This window comes from Alligator sinensis, unplaced genomic scaffold, assembly GCF_000455745.1.
Source record: "Alligator sinensis unplaced genomic scaffold, ASM45574v1 scaffold780_1, whole genome shotgun sequence".
In the NCBI taxonomy this organism is placed as follows: Eukaryota; Metazoa; Chordata; order Crocodylia; family Alligatoridae; genus Alligator; species Alligator sinensis.
The window spans coordinates 1,731,437-1,744,187 of record NW_005842144.1 but is presented as its reverse complement, the minus strand read 5'-3'; the positions used below and the strand labels follow the sequence as shown (position 1 = coordinate 1,744,187).

General features: G+C 45.4%; 1 protein-coding gene across 4 annotated transcripts in view; it reads right to left on the bottom strand.

The window, feature by feature from the left end:
* Positions 1-12,751, bottom strand: part of KLHL29 (kelch like family member 29) — a 568,419-nt gene that overhangs the window by 361,517 nt on the left and 194,151 nt on the right. The window lies entirely within an intron of this gene.

Here is a 12,751-nt window from a genome sequence, read left to right as displayed (position 1 = left end):
TCCTGTGAACCCTACTGAGATGAATTAGGCTTTTCCAGCTACACATTTCTAACAGGAAGGCTGTAAATCTGTTACATCAGGTTAAAATTGATGCACCTTTTCCCCATGTTGTTTGGGTGACCTCCCAAGCTTTATGAGAGCTGATTTTCACTGTACAAATGGGACAAACAAACAAAATGTTTTCTTTTGCCTCAACATGATGCCCTAAAAAGGAATTTCTTGGGGCACATACAGAATTATTGTTATAGGCCTACATGGATCTAACTAATATATTTTCACAATTTTCACTTAACTTTTTTTTATTTGGATAACTTCAGTGAAAGACCTCTTTGTTAAACTAAGTCGGCAGAAATCCAATCAAGAGATTCTGTAAAGCTGAACTTACAAACAGCTGCGCAGAAAGATAAGAACTAGAAATATTTGAGGGGCAAGGAAATAACTTCATTATCAAGCAAGGTCTCCATTTGTAAACCGCTGATTTAGGCCTGTAAATAGAGTAAACAGTTGTAAAGCTTCTGTAAAATCCAAGACAAGGCAAGCAGGCTTGAGCTGCTTTGCTACAATCACATGGTAAAAAACAAAAGACAAGAAAACAAAAACCCTACATGTGATAACAGAGCAGAAGATCTAAGAGATTATCTAGGGTTTAATTTTTCCAAATATATGCTGGCAGGAGCAGTTTTGGAATGTATTTTTCTTAAATAACCAGAGCACTGATTCAATAGTGTTTTCTCAGAGTTAAAAATTATGAGTTCAGTTTTTTCACATCCTACTCTAAGTGGTTTAGGAAAGCACACACTTGAATGCCAAGTATTCTGAAATCCCCCAGTTTTCTCAAATACTTCAAAGGAGTATGGAGATTTTTTATTTTCTCTTTAGATTAGGAAATAGATAAGGATACAAAAATGTTCAATGGGACCAAAACAACCGGAGAAGTCCAGCTTGATGTAGACTTCTACCTAACCTAACCTAGAAGTCCAGCTTGGTTTTAAGATTAAGCTGGTATGGTTTTGTAAGGCATTTTTTAAAAAAAGCATTCAATGTCTCTCTCTCTCTCTCTCTATTATACTCCAAAAGGGAAATTTAAAATCTAATCATTCTATGATTTTGTCATTTGTTTTCAGATGTTAATACCTCTGCAGTCCGAGAGAGGTTGTATCCTTTTACGTTCTAGCTAGTGCATCAGCGTGCCGAGTTAATCAAATCTGTGAGAATCTAGAGTCAAGGATTTCTTAGGGTGATATCCAGAGGTGCACAGATACATCGGTCCCATATTGAACCGGCATTGATACAGGAAAAATTGAGAGTATGTCAATCGACTTTTTTTGCCTCATGTGGCTGATTAATGCCCTGTGCATGTGCACAGTTGCAGCATGCGCATGGCATGGAGCACAGCCTGGTGGCTTGGAGACCAGCATCTGGTTGATAAGTCTGGTGTGGGGGAAGGGATGGGGGGGGCAGATCGAGGCCCCATCGGTGAGGGAGGGAGTGGGGTTGGGGCAGGGATGTGGGACAGAGCTGCGAGTCACTTGTCCAGGGGTGCAGGATGGGGGCAACTCCTGCCGTGCCATGCACCCTGGGATGGCAGGGAGGGCGTGTCCCCAGATCTGTGCAGGCCAGGGTGGGCTGCCACGGCAGGCTGGCACCGGGCCCTTCCCAACGCAGCGGGGGCTAGGCTGGACTGTGCTCAGGGCAAGCGGTGGTGATGGTGCTGGGAGCAGGGTTACAGGAGGGCCTCCTCTCGGTACCGCTGCTGCCTGTCCCCTGCTGGGAAGAGCCCGGCGCTGCCCCAGCCCACAGCAGTAGCCCACTCTGCCCCGCATGCAGATCTGGAGGCACACGCCTCCCATGGTGTGCAGTAGTGGAAATTGCCACCCCCCAGCCCCCATAGCTCCCGGACAAGCCACTCATGGCTCCATCCCATGCCCCACTCCACCCCAGCTGAGCAGAGCCTGCCCCAGCCCCACTCCCTCCCTCACTGCAGAGGCCTTAATCTGGCCCTCCCCATGCTCCTTCCCCCACAACAGACTTCCCAGCCCAATGCTGGTCTCCAAACTGCCCAGCTGTGTATCAGAATTGGATCAGTATTGGCTGATATGGCTCCTTAAAAATCGGCCATTGGTACCGGCTCCAAAATCTCTCTTATCGGTGCACACCTGGTGATATCTTTTATTAGACCAACCGTGTAGTTGGGATAAAACTAGATGAGCTTTCAAATGCAAGACATTCTTCAGCAAATTTCTGATCGCAGGAAGCCAGACACAGCATAGTGAAAAAACAGCAGAGAGGGGCTGAGAAAGATTTTCAGGGGCTGTTTACAGATATAAACCCCCAATCCCAACAGCACTTTACTTTAAACTCTGTGCACCCCCACACTGAGCCCAGCATGTGCCCAAAAGAGCCATCATGTTAGTTGGACCTGGCTCGCCCAACGTCTGTATAGAGCAGGCACTTCAGTGGGGCTTTTTGGGGGCTTTTATCTAATAGCTGATTGAATCAGCTATTAGATAAAAGCCCCCAAAAGCCCTGCTGAAGCATACAATCTATACAGATGCTGTGGAGATGGGTCCAACTAATGTGTTGCATCTTTTGATAAAGTGTGTGTTTTTTTCCCCACATTTGTCAGGAGCCAGAGATAGCAGACATACAATTAGCAGAAGAAAAGAAGCTGATTACTGGGTGATGAAGGCCCATCAAAAGGTAGGAGGGTCATTCTCACGTTTCCACTTATGTGGAACGAATTCAGGAGTTGGGTAAAATACAATGTGCCACAAAGCCAACATCACTGTTCAGCCCCTGGTTCTTTCTGTTTGGCCAAGTTATAAATCTTTATTCCCAAGTCCACCATTTAAAAGTGTTAGGTAAATTTATCTTGAGCACAAGGATGGGGATCTGGAGTCATCTACACACTTCCCGTTCACTCCCTAGGCAAAGTTCTCTTTGTACAGGGTTGCAAGACACAAATAGGATGTTGTGGTGTTTGATGTCACTCCTCTATTTTTCCTTCTGGAAAGGCCTAGAAGTGGCATCACTCCAAACTTATAATGTTCCTAAGGGTTTTGCTCCACGACCATCAAGTCAGTCTTGAAGCTACAGCGACAGTTATGTTACCTTAGATCACCGGTCGGCAACCCCTGGCACGGGTGCCAGTGCATGGCAAGTGAAGGCATTTTACTTGTCACACTGCTTGGGGCAGACAGCAGGGAAGGGGCTGGGGCTGTGCTGCCACACCAAAGATCAGGCCCCTTGCAGTTCCCGACTGTCTGGCCTTGGTATGCCAACACCTTACAAGTCAAGGTTGCACATGTTTTTGGCGCTCTGCCCAAAACCAGTGCCAAACTCTGCCTTAGATGCTGTAACAACCCTCCTAGCTTAGCTGAGTTGCTTTGCATCATTTGCAATTCTTCAGGCAGAGTGACCTTGTGGTGCTCATCTCCTCTCCAGGTCTGGATGGCTGTTGGCTTGCAGTGAGCTCATCCGCCCTTTGACAGGTCTTGTTTTCAGTCCTGCTGGGTGTCCACACACCCTCCTCACCCGGGCTGGCCCAGGTGGTGGTGGTAGGGGGTGCAGTTTAGTTGCTGACAACCTGACCATGGAACAAGCTGTACTGGTTTACATGGTACCAGACAGCAGACCGAAGAGGCCTGGCCTGACAGGATCCACGAATATCAAACGTCTACATGGAGTTACCAAAAAAATATCACATGTACCACTCTGAGATGCTTACCTCAAGACAGGTTGCTGTCGCCACTCCCATCCCCCTTTCCCTTCAGGTTACCTTAAAGAATTATCACAAGTCTCATTTTTCTTCTTCCCTCCCTTGCATCTCCTTTCTGGTTGGTGGCAAACTTTTTCTCGCCTTCCAGCTCAAAGTCCAACTGCCCCCATACTCCCAGAGTCACTTCTAGCCACCCTTAGTTGCAGCCTCTTGGACTCTGCGGTGTCCCTCCTCGGCGACGTGATTGGAATTGCACACAGTGCTCCAAACCAAAATCCACCAGAACTTTGTACAATGCTAGAATAACTTTCACAGATGGATCACCAGCACCCTGTAGAGACAGCACTTACCAAAAATGGGGGGAGGGGGAGGAGAGGAAGAATAACTAACACCACTTATACTGCACTTTAGCTCACAAAAATACTGCACAAAACATTAGCGTTTCCTAAGTGAATAAGCTAATTAGCATGAAAAGCAAACAAGAGAAAAGCAAATGCAAAAACGTTGCATGAAAGGCTAGTTTGTGGCAGGCCTTGTGCAGAGACTCTCAAGGCGGGACTGGCGGACAGGACCCAGACGCTCGGGCTCAGGGGCTGGCTGCCTGTCAACTGGCAGCGTTCACAGCATTGCTGCTCTAATCGCTGGTCTCCCTAGGAGACAAATGGAGTGGCAGGGTGGGGGCAGTCACAACTGATCCGGCTTGTGAGGTCAGGGGGAAGGCAAGCGGGCACTGCGCTCTATTCAGGAGCAGAGCTGAATGCCGTGCAGTGTCGCATGTGACATTTTATTAAAATATAATTACTTTATCTATAAATATGACAAATATTCCCCCTACCCCATCCCGCTTTGCAGCCTCTATCCTCCAAACTCTCCTTTCCAGGCTATTCCCTCCCTTCTCATATTCAGCCCTGCATTTCCAGTATGCCCACAAGCCTGTCTTCCCCACCAGCTGCTGCTGCCTCCTTCCCCACAGGGTTCAACAGTTGTCTGGTGTTAGTTTAAGGAAAGGAGAATGAGAAGGCTACTTGGCTGCCTGAAGCCAGGTGGCACGGCAACCCCTGGCATCTGTGCAAAGAGCTGGAGCCTGTGTCTGCCGACCAGCTGGGTGAAATACTGTGTTGCAGCCCTGCTATATGCAACACTTGGCAGCAGTGGCAAAAGTAGTTTGAAACAGGAGAAGACTTTCATTGCACCAGCTGAGGAAGAGGAGTTGTAGGGGAGGGGCTGCTACACAAGCCAGGAAGAGCAAGGGAAGCTGTATTTCCATACCCCTGTTCCCTCTGACTTCTCCATATTTAGCCCCTGTCAAAGGGCAACAGAGCACCGGTGCCAGCACGGATGTTGGGAAGGCCGTGGCCCTTGGGACAGAATCCCTTTGGGGAAGCTCACTACTGCCTGGAAATAATTTCTGGTGTTGCTAGTGTCTGAAAGCCTCAACTGAGACCCAAGATTCCCTGGTTCATAAAAGTCAGGCCATGTAGAAGATTACACCTGTGTTGCCAACTCTAGCAAAACCAGACTCAACAGAGGACCAAGTGGGTGGGTGGGAAGGAGAGGGAATCCTAGAGACTGTGCACCTTACTTCTCCCACTGGGGAAGAGCAGTCGATCAGAAATCCTGCAGGGAACAGAGAGAGCCCTCTCTTCTCCATCCCTCATCAGCCAAGAGGCTATGTTGAACATCAAAAGAGAAAAGCTGACACCATATTAACCAGGGGTAGAGGAAGAGGGATGAGAAAGCGGAAAGAGCTCAGAAGCTCAGGCTGACTTCTCTTTCTTCCTAGGTCTGGGACTGAGGAGAGGAGAAACTTTTTGATTTGAAGATGAAGAACCTCCAGAACTGCAAGACATGGCACAGGGGTGTTGGGTGGAGAAAGGACACGTGTGGAGCTACGGGAGAAGGCAGAACTGTTGTGTGCTTCTGATGTAGAGGTAGTGACACAAAAAGTCACACTCCAAAAAGCATACCGACTCCTAATTCTTCTTGAATATCATTGGGAACTCAGGCCCCTAATGAATTTTTGTAGCTGACCCAAAATTAGCTATTCTGGGAGCACACATGCAATGATATGTGCTGTGCTGGGTATTTCTTTTTTTCTTTCCTCTCCCCCAGACCCCACTTTTTTTTTTGACCTAATGAATTTTGGGCCCTATTCCAGGAGTTTGGGGCCTGACCCAAGCTTTTGGGGGGTTTTTTTGTTTGTTTTTCAAACTTTTCAGGTTGGCAAAAGTCGTTCCTAAAATAATGATTCAACATAGTCTATATATGAGATGCTCCCTGTTCTTATTTTCTTCATATGCTTTAGTTTATATGGTTAAATGTAGTGCATGCACTAGAAAGCCATCATGGGTCATATGGTCAAGTTAATGGTGCTGCATAAACCATATTTGTATTTAACAGGGTGATTTATTTATTACACATTTAATTTTCTCTTTTAAGAGAAAAGGGTAAGAAAAAAACACCCGTATATCATGCTCACATTCAAACACTTTTACTTAGGTGTGAAAGTTAACACTTTCTTGGTCTGAGTAGCACCAGATAGGACTATAATTTTTTACTTTGGAGGCTGGTGCTGGTACTTTCTGACCACATGCAGTTTTCTGACAAGCCAGGTTAATTAGAACCAGTATATCAGTTTACAGAATGAGTGCCTAGATACAAAATAAGACATTTTCTAAATAATAAGAGCTTGCAGTTCACAAAATGTGTCAACAGTCATGAAGAAACTCTAATCTGTAGGCAATCTACTCTGCCTACAGAGCTCACGTCATCATAGTACTTCAGGACCTTACAGTGTTTAATGCACTTCTCATCTTATTGCCATTGCACAGTAGGAAAGTGCTATTGTCCACGTTGCATAGGCAAGGGACTGAGAGCATCTACCATGAATGTTACCTAGCATCAAAAAAATGTGTGCAACACAGTGTTTAATTTACCCAAGGTCTCCCAACTCCTACTGCCCTAAACAGTGGACTATCCTTTCTCTCCATGGGCTCTAAGGACCCAGGCTACCTCCACAGTCATTTGGTCATTTTCTCCTCTGATGACAGGATCCACACTTTTTCTAGTCACTTTTTCTCATCTTTAACCGCAGATGTTTGTGGGGAAGTGATGGCATTGTTCTTCTAACTCGCATGATGGAGCCTTATATTTTTCAACTCCAAAGTCATAAGCTCCATTCCTGGTGCATGTCATTATGCTGTTGGCTGGAGCCCATGTTATCTGTATGCACACAGCCACAGATCATTACTTTTTTATTAGACTAACTATATATAAAAGAGATCCATTTTATTTTTAGTTAGTCCAATAAAAGAAGTATCACTTACATCTTGTTATTTTTGTTTTATTCTGAAAGGCAATGCCTGAAGAATGACTGGGGCTGTGCCCACTATTCTAATGAATTAATACCACAGCCCCATAGTAAAATTAACTACTTCACAGCTGGCTCAATTATTTTTCCATGGTCCTTAATTTCTTCTCTAATTTTAAACTGCCACTGGCTACTGATGTCCTATTTAAAGTGGGAATACAGTCTTCATGATTACACACACACACACATATACATGCATTATATATATATATATATATATATATATATATATTATATATGGCTGTAGGCTGGAACCATCCAACTTTGGTCAGAGGGAGGTGGGTGTTAGCACCCAGCTGCTGCATCTCCCTACCATTCAAGCCCCACACCCATGGGCCAGAATCAGCCCATAAACTGCAGGTTGCTGACTCCTGATCTAAATGCTTAAACTTAGGATCTAAAAATCTATATTTAGGCACCTCAGTAAAATGAGTCTTTTTTTATGCTGAGCACTCTTAAAGCTCTCTGAAGCTACCATGGAAGCTTAACACCCTTGAGAGTCAAGCCTCTTCTATTTAGATTGCTCAGTAGGGGTTTTGGATCTAACTTGAAGCCCCTATATTTGAAACCACTGGCTAAAATATTTGTTTTGAATGCCAAACTCATTTTAGGCTAAACCAAAAATGATCAGGCGTCTTTGTTCAATCTTGTAAACACACTCACATATATGCACCTATATACTGAAAGTCCATGTTCAGTTCTCATTCCATGTGTTTGCCAAAGGACTCTGCCTCATAGGATTTGTTTACTCCATCCCTTCCCTTGATTTCATGAAATAAAATAAATGACAAAGAAGGAAAGAAAAGGAAAAGCCACAAATCCTTCTGATAGTTTTCCTATGAGACTAATTTTGCTTAAGATTAGTGCTGTTGTTACTGGTAGCTCACTAAAAGCACCAATGAAAATTAAATGATATTTGAAAAATTGCACTCAGCACCAAGCATGGGCATAAAAATTAAGGGGAAAAAAACCACCAAGTGCACTTTCATAACCTGGGAGCTCAAATAACTCAGATGAATGGCTTAAATTTACACAGTGACAAACAAGTTATATAAATTATTTCCAACTCGTTTTCGATTTGCTTCTGCCAGTTGCCATATCGGAATAGAGCATTATCTCCCCTCAGACCAAGTGTAATACATAGATAAGTGTACATGTTTGCTATACCTAAGCATCTGTCCCCTAGTCAGGTGGACTTCCCAGGGTAAAGTGTAATTCAACATCTGTCTTTGCTCACGTCATGGGTCTCGCTCCTGACTGGACAGTTAGTCAAAATCAAGCAGAATTAAAAGTGGTATTTTTGCAATGTGGAGTGACATTCACCAGTGACCAAAGTGAAACTAATAAACTAATTTCACTTAGTGCCTCAGGCAGAGCTCAAAAATGTGAGTCCCAGAGAAGAAAGACAGCAGCTACTTTATCAATTCATTGCCTAACCCCTCTTGCAATTTATTATCTTTAATTCAATTTTTATTCACAGGGCAATTTTAGGGGGAAAAAAAAAAGGAAACGTCAAGAGTATATGATCTTAGAAGTCTGAGAGTTGTGCAGAAATTAAACTTCTTGAGAAGCAATAGATGTTGCCATCCTCTTCAATAAAATACATGGTATTTCACCCTGCCACTAGCAAATTTATCCAGTAGATGTCAACACCAGCAAAATATATGTTTAAAGTCAACTTTAAGAGCAACAGCAGTCACTTCAATTTACAGGAGTATATCAGAAGGAAGTTTAATCTTGGGAGGTATCAAATATTTATTATTTTCTACTGTCCTGTCCTGTCAGCATGGAATATGGAATTGACCAGAATCATTTCATGATAAGCATATGCAGCCTTTTGATTTCATTTCTTTTTGATTTCAAAATAACTTTGCCTGGCTTGTTGGACAAAGAAAAAATTCCTAATATACACTTTATCATTTTCAGGGTAGATTAGAGCAAGGTTTTCAGGGACAGGGTGAGGAAAACGTTATTTGTTGCAAAGCAGCCACTACAAACAGGATCCTCATCCTTACTAAATATAATCTGAAGATGTCTTCTCTCTTGTGACCTTTCACTGCGTGGCTAAGCAATGCAATGATTTCATGGATTCTGCTCTTTCCTCCAAAGCTCCTTAGCCTACAACTATGACCTGAAATTCCCATCCTGACCTCAGGTCAACACATACTTGTTGCTTCTTTTCCCTCTAAATACACCAAGGACAGTCTGTCGTAAGCCTTCTAGCATTATTATCGCTTAAGCTACTGAATTTGCTGGCAAATTTTAAATCACGCAACCCCCCCACCCCTCCAAAAAAAATACAACCTTAAAAACACTAAGATCATATCTGTTGACACATTTACATTTCTGCTTATTTTTAGTTAAAACTCGTGTTTCTAGTCCACAGCATTTGTATTTGGCTGCCTAGTCCACAGTGGTCACATATTTTATGCATATTACTCGAGAGATTTTATTGCAGTCCTGATTAGCTATTTCAGTTGTACGGTGGGGAAAAGAGGTGGGAGACTCTGGATTATTGGCCTGTTTGATCCCCCTCGCCCCCCTCCCTCCCACAGTAACATCAGAGGGAAATCCAAATAAGTGTAGAAATGCCTTGTGACAGACTAAACTTGGTACAAAAAACTGTATTATATTACTGGGATAGAAAACCTTACAGGGCAACTAATTGTCATGGTGATCTGACATCAGTAAGTAGACCTACATTTCTGAAAACACTGGGATCTAAGAAGGACAGAGAACTCCAGCAGCTCCTAAGAGAAATATGTGCCTATGGCAGCAGCAGCAAATCTATAGCTTGCTGTATACATTTTGCACCTCCAGGGAAGCATTCAACACTGGCATGGGTTCAAGTCTGAAGCAGCATAACCTAAATGGCTGTCTGATGTCAGCAGAACAGTCTGAAGCCTACCAGCCTACACAGTGTGCACCTGCTGGCTGGCATCGCTCTGCCTGACATCAGAGCAGTGGGCAGCAGGACAGAATGATCAAGACAAACTGAAGATATGAAACACCTGCTGTATGCCCATCCTACAGCACAGGAAATCATGCAGGAGCTTCCTCACCAGCACCCAACCTCTCAGTGCCACACCCAAGGAGACACGACTTCAGATCTGGAATGAGAGGCTGAAAAAAATACCCAACACCAGAAAAATGGGTAGTCTAGCAGCCAAGTCCTTACCACCAGGGGCTGATGAACCATGACAAAGGTGGCGATGTCTCAACTGCCTGCATACTGGAGTCAGACACTCCAAGGAACTAATGAAGAAGTGGGGCTATACTATTGATTCAACCACCTGTGACTGAGGCACAGAGCCTCGGACTATGCAACACCCGTTACTTGAAGGCACACGTACAATGAAAGACCCTGCAAAGAACAATAAACAAGCACGAGCATGTGTAACAAAATGGTCAAATGTGGTGCAGAGACGCACGAAGCATAAGAATGGTGCCGCTGGAAGTTAGGCCTCAAATACTGTATCCCTGCTACATGGGTCTTAATGTTCCCTAGTGTGAAGGGGGTGAAGTCAGAGTTCTTGGTACTATATTAAATGCAAGGTCTATATTACACAACTCTGAAAAAAAAGGAATAAAAATACATCTACAGTTAACACTTTGATTTGCAATTACATGCACACATGAAAGCTTTAGGAAATCAGTACTGCGAATATTGCTGTATTATAGTTTCATAGTAGGTAGGGTCAGAAGGGACCTGAGCAGATCATCAAGTCTGCCCCCCTGCCATGGGCAGGAAAGGATGCTGGGGTCTGTGAGGTGTGTGGAAAGGGAGGGTGGCTGGGGGTGTGTGGGTGGGGTATGCATGGATGTGTGTGAGTGTGTGTGTGTGCTGGGGTGTCCTGACCTGGCATGCCCCACACCTGCTCCACACTCACCTGCTCGTGCTAAACAGCAGCAGAAGTGCTGGCCAGACAGAAACTGCTGCACAGGGGAAAAGCAGCCTCTCCCCCTTGCTGCTGCCCAGCTCTCCCTGCTTCAGCTGTTCAGAGCCTTCAGCTGCTCAGGACACTGCTCAGAGCCTGAGGCTCCTCCACGCTGCCACCCAGCATGGGCTCTGGGTGGCTGGAGCAGGAAGCACTGGGCAGTGGTGAGGGGGAAAGGCCACTTTTCCCCCACGGTGAGCAGCAGTTTCTATGCAGCCAGCACTGCTGCTGTTTAGCATGAGCAGGTGAGTCCAGAGCAGGTGTGGGGCACCCCGGGTCAGGGCTGTGGCATGGGTCCCCACCGGCACCACGAGGCTGAGACCAGCAGCAGTGGAAGATGGAAGAAGCTGCCACCACCTTGTCTGCCTAGAAAGGCAGTCCAGCTGCAGAGCCGCCCCAGCCCTGCTGCATGTCAAGGCGGAGCAGGACACACCATGGCCAGACAGTGCCTGGGCCAGGTGGGACCGAGGGACCCGCTGCAGGTTGTATTTTGCCCACCCCTGGTTTAGCAGGTGCATCAGTATTTCATTTCCTTGCATGAAAAATGAAGTGTGCTGATGTTCCCAATGGCACTCAGAAAACTGAGGTTCCTGAAGGTTTCTTGCTCCTTGGCTCCAGATAGTCCAATTTGGGGACAGAAAATAATTTTTCCCCTAGATCACAATGGCAAGGATGGTGGTGGGGGTGGGGTGTGTGTGCATGGGCGGTGGGAAGAGGTTGCCTCTATAGTTTGGGGCACTACAAGGAGCCTCCTTTAAGGATCCTGTAAGCATACAGGAGCTAATTATTTCCTTGCCAGTATTGGCAGTGCCCTCACCTCCCATTTTTACTCTATAACATTCTGCAGGGTGTTTCAGGTGTGCCTTATAGCTGTATGTAAAGGCTATAGTGTTGGGGATTTGGGGGATTCCTGGGATAAATGTTTGCCGGAAAATACATATGGGACTGGACTTGATGGCTCAGGAGGCTCCTTTCAGTCCAATCTTTCTACACTCCTAATTCTCTTCACTCCCTGTCAACTTCTTTCCTGATTCTTGTCTCAGACGGCCGGAGCCGACTCGAGGTGATTTAGAAATTACTCGTTCGCTGGGCGGGCTGGTGAATGGAGAGGCAGACAAAGCTTAGTGGTTGCAAAAACTTTACTTATGCCGCTTGTAGCCGCGACGCAGGTGGTCCGGGCGCTTGAACAACTATGTGAGTTGCTCCAGCTGGCAAGGCTCAGGCTAGCTAATCCGTCCACAAATTAAGCCGGCGGGGAAAGGGTACGTTGAGGATTGCGCTCGGCGACGGGGAGAAGAATTGATAGGTGATCAGTCTATCGATCAGCTCAGTCGCAAGTCAGATCTCTTTAGAGGCACTCGGCAGCGTGCTCAAAGTTCTCCGACTTGGGCGGAAGTCGCATGAAATTTGAAATGGCTAGCAAGCTAATTACTAGCCAAGAAACAATTTAGAACTGGCCAATAGCGGGACACATTTGCATTCAAATGGCGGGAACTCTCTTGCACCGGGGTTTTTCTGTTGCAACAAAAACCTTTGCTGTGCAAGAGGCTCTCATGTGGCGGGAAAATTCCATCGTGCCGAGGCACCAAAATCACTGGGTTGTGACATGCCCCCTTGCCGACGGCACAACTGGAATTTTAGACACATGAGCACATCATAAAGCATCTTTGTTTCAGGATTTACTGACCTGGCGAAGCTTAAACAACCATTATATATATATATATA